This window comes from Gorilla gorilla, chromosome 1, assembly GCF_029281585.2.
Source record: "Gorilla gorilla gorilla isolate KB3781 chromosome 1, NHGRI_mGorGor1-v2.1_pri, whole genome shotgun sequence".
In the NCBI taxonomy this organism is placed as follows: Eukaryota; Metazoa; Chordata; class Mammalia; order Primates; family Hominidae; genus Gorilla; species Gorilla gorilla.
Window position 1 is genome coordinate 212,018,694 of NC_073224.2, and position 4,595 is coordinate 212,023,288.

Below are 4,595 nucleotides of genomic sequence, written 5' to 3' on the forward strand. Positions count from 1 at the left end.
ACCTCTCCTGCCAGTGCAGCCCCTGCCCCCAAGAGGGAGGGGCAAACCACAGAATTGCCAGTCAGCACATCAGGTGTATTGGCAAGCCCCGGAAAGGGGGATCTAATTCAGACTGAGAAATGTGAGAGGGCTTCTAGGGGGAGGTGACACGTTTAATCCTTTCTTAACATTGTATTATGGAAACGGTCAAACAGAAACAGGAGAGAGAATGATGTAATGAACCCCCAAGTACCTTCCTCCAGCTTCAGCAATTATGAACTTATAGCCACTCTTATTTCATCTATACTCCCATTTGATTATTTTATGTATTTAAACAACTTTTTTTTTTTTTTTTTGAGACGGAGTCTCGTTTTGTCACCCAGGCTGGAGTGCAGTGGCACCATCTCAGCTCACTGCAAGCTTTGCCTCCCGGATTCACACCATTCTCCTGCCTCAGCCTCCCGAGTAGCTGGGACTACAGGCGCCCACCACCACGCCCGGCTATTTTTTTGTATTTTTAGTAGAGACGGGGTTTCACTGTGTTAGCCAGGATGGTCTCGATCTCCTGACCTTGTGATCCACCCGTCTCGGCCTCCCAAAGTGCTGGGATTACAGGCGTGAGCCACCGCACCCGGCCCTATTTAAACAACTTTTAAAAATTTTTATTATTTTAACTTTTATTTATGTATTTTTTTAGAGAAGTGTCTCAGGCCGGGTGCAGTGGCTCATGTCTGTAATCCCAGCACTTTGGTAGGCTAAGGCAGGAGGATCACTTGAGCCCAGGAGTTTGAGGCCATCCTGAGCAACATAGTGAAACATCATCTCTACAAAAAATAAAAAAATTAGCTGGGCATGGTAATACATGTCTATAGTCCAGCTACTTGGGAGGCTGAGGCAGGAGGATCCCTTGAGCCTGGGAGGTAGAAGTTGCAGTAAGCCAAGATTGCATCATTGCATTCCAGCCTGGGTGATAGAGCAAGACTCTGTCTCAAAAAAAAAAAAAGAAGGGGGTTGTCTCACTCTGCCACCCAGGCTAGAGTGCAGTAGCAAGATAATAGCTCACTGCAGCCTCGACCTCCTGGACTCAAGCTATCTTCCTATCTTCCTGCTTCAACCTCTGGAATAGCTGGAACTATAGGCACTCGCCACCTCACCTGGCTTTTTTTTTTTTTTTTTTCAGAAACAGCATCTCACTACATTACTCAGGCTGGTCCCAAACTCCTGGCTTCAAGTGATCCTCCCACCTCAGCCTCCCAAAGCACTGGGCTGACAGGTGTGAGCTACCATACCTGGCCCCCACCGTATGATGTTAAATTCCAGTGATCATATCATCTTGAACATAAACAGTATTTATCTCTAAAAGATAAGGATTCTCTTTTTCTTTCTTTTTTTTTTTTTTTTTTTTTTTGAGATGGAGTTTCACTCTTGTTGCCCAGGCTGGAGTGCAATGGCAGGATCTTGGCTCACCGCAAAATCGGCCTCCCGGGTTCAAGCGATTATCCTGTCTCTGCCTCCCGAGTAGCTGGTATTACAGGCATGCACCACCACACCTGGCTAATTTTGTATTTTTAGTAGAGATGGGGTTTCTCCATATTGGTCAGGCTGGTCTCAAACTCCCAACCTCAGGTGATCTGCCCACCTTGGCCTCCCAAAGTGCTGGGATTACAGGCATGAGCCATTGCACCCGGCTAGGACTCTCTTTTTCTAATACATTATCAGATCTTAAAAAAAAAAAATAGTAATTCCACCAGGTGTGGTGGCTCACACCTGTAATCCCAGCTACTTGGGAGGCTGAGGCAGGAGAATCACTTGAACCCGGGAGGCGGAGCTTGCAGTGAGCCGAGATAGTGCCACTGCACTCCAGCCTGGGCGACAGAGTGAGACTCCACCTCAAAAAAAAAAAAAAAAAAAGAAAAACGAAAACAGTAATTCCTTACTTCCACCAGGCAGATATGTGGTCAATTTCCCTGATGTCACCAAATTTCCCTGATGTCTCTCTTTTTTTTTTTTTTTTTTACAGCGGGTTCTTTCAAATCAGGGTCCAAACAAGGTCCACACATTGCATTTGGTAGATGTGTCTCTTAAGTCTCCCTTAATTTGTAGCTCTCCTGCCCTTTCCCCATTTTTTCCTTGTTCTTTGTCCTATGAATTTCCCACATTCTGGAGGATTTGGCTGATTCCTTTCTGGTGGTGTCATTTAACATATTCCTCTGTCCCCCATATTTCCTGTAAACTGATAGTTACAGTCAAGGGTTTGATGACATTCAGGTTTGACTTTTGGAGAAGAAGACTTCTCAGGTGGTCTTGGGTCTTTCCTGTTGTTTTGCATGGCAAAGCACGTAAGATATGGTTGTCCCACAAGCTTAACCTTAATTTACAAGTAGGAGTTAGCAGGAAAAGGAGAAAGTTGGGGAGGAGGGTATCCCAGGCAGAAGGAGCTGAAACATCCCAGAGAGCTGAGTTGGGTGATATTGGGCTTGGGGTGCTAAGGCTGGGGAAGCAGGCAGGAGCCAGGTTGTGCTCAGCTGTTTGAGCTGAGAGCTGTGGGGAGCTATGGCAGAGACACAACCTAATTTGCATTTTAGAAAGATGCACTGGCTCTGTGGAAGATGGATTTTTTGGGGAGACCAGCAAGCAAGGAGGCTAAGGCAGGGAAGTTGTCATAGTCCATTCTGTGCTACTATAACAGAATACCTGAGACTGAGTATTTCATAAAGAGCAGAAGTATTTCATAAAGGCTCACAGTTCTGCAGGCTGGAAAGTGTAAGATCAAGGCACCAGCAGGCTGGGTGTCTGGTAAGGCCATTCGCTTCTTCCAAGATGATGCCTTGCATGCTGCATCCTCTGGAGAGGAGAAAGGCTGAGTCCTCACATGGCATGTCTTGGCAAAGGGCCAAGACAAAAGAAGGCCAAACTTGCCCTTTCGTAACAGCATTACTCCCACTCATGAGAGTGGAGCCCTGATGGCCCAATCACCTTCTAAAGGTCCAACCTCCCAATACCTCCATAATGGTAACCAATTATAACACCAGCTTTAGAGCAAACAAGCATTTAAACCATAGCAGAAGTCTTGGTGAAAAGCTGTAAGGGGCTATGCTTAGGAACTGGTAACTAGTAGTAGGGAGGAACTGAAGAGGCCGTGGCTGGGTAATTGGTTGAGTAGTTCCTGCTCTAACTGTATTTTTTTTTTGAGACGGAGTCTGGCTCTGTCCCCCAGGCTGGAGTGCAGTGGCGCGATCTCGGCTCACTGCAAGCTCCGCCTCCCGGGTTCACACCATTCTCCTGCCTCAGCCTCCCAAGTAGCTGGGACTACAGGTGCCCGCCACCACGCCCGGCTAATTTTTTTGTATTTTTAGTAGAGACGGGGTTTCACCATGTTGGCCAAGATGGTCTCGAACTCCTGACCTCGTGATCCGCCAGCCTCGGCCTCCCAAAGTACTAGGATTACAGGCTTGAGCCACCACGCCCGGCCTCTAACTGTATTTTTAAACCCCATTCTAAGTAGGTAGCAAAGATCCTTTCCCTTGAAGGAGGATGTGGCAGAGTAGAAAGCCACAGCTTCTTGGAGACAGCTACCTCCAGGGTGTGTCCTCTGACCTCCTAGAGGGGGTAGTGAAAGGAGGGAGGGAACAGTCATAAGTGAGGGGAGACTGGCATAGCCAGGGCAGCAGACAGACGTTGCTGGATCTTAAGAGTTCAGGTTGCCCCTGGAAGGTAGCAGATTCTCAGACAGGAAGTCCTTGGACATTTACTTGGGTTCAATAAATATTGGATGTCTAGAAAGTGGTGAACAGGCTGGGCTCGGTGGCTCACACCTGTAATCCCAGCACTCTGGGAGGCCGAGGCAGGCAGATCACCTGAGGTCAGGAGTTCAAGACCAGCCTGGCCAACATGGTGAAACTCCATCTCTACTAAAATTACAAAAATTATTTGGGTGTGGTGGCAGGTGCCTGTAATCCCAGCTACTTAGGAGGCTGAGGCAGGAGAATCGCTTGATCCCGGGAGGCGGAGGTTGCAGTGAGCTGAGACCACGCTATTGCACTCCAGCCTGGGCAACAAGAGCAAACTCCGTCTGAAAAAGAAAAGAAAAAAAAGACAGTGGTGAAAAATGCAACAATGCAAAGCCTCTGCCTTCACAGGGCTTACATTCAGCTGAAAACATGGGCATTGCACAAATGAATCAACAACAAGGCTCCTGGCCTAGCTAAGTCCCTGGGGTCAGAGGTGCAGCAGAATTTCCATCCCCTAGGAACTGTGCAGCCTTAGCCGATGAGTATATTATGTCCACAAACGACTACAGACTAAAGCCCCATTTCTGTTTAGGGCCTAGGTCACCCCAAGGAAGTGAGGGGCATCAAAATAATCACTGAGACGGAATCTTCTGCCAGTCCAGAGGGAAGAAAGCTCAGAGACCCACTGCTATTGATTTAATGAAAATAAAGCCGTGTGACTTTTCTTGCCCCTGAGACTGTGGCCTGATTTATAATCTAGGGCATGTCGAGGTATGCGTGGAAGGTAACCTATGGGACTGGTGGGGAAGGAGGGCAGGCAAGGAGTCTAGGGCAGCCAGCGCTCCCAGGGCTGAGCAGGGAGTTGGCAATGGTTACACCTGAAAT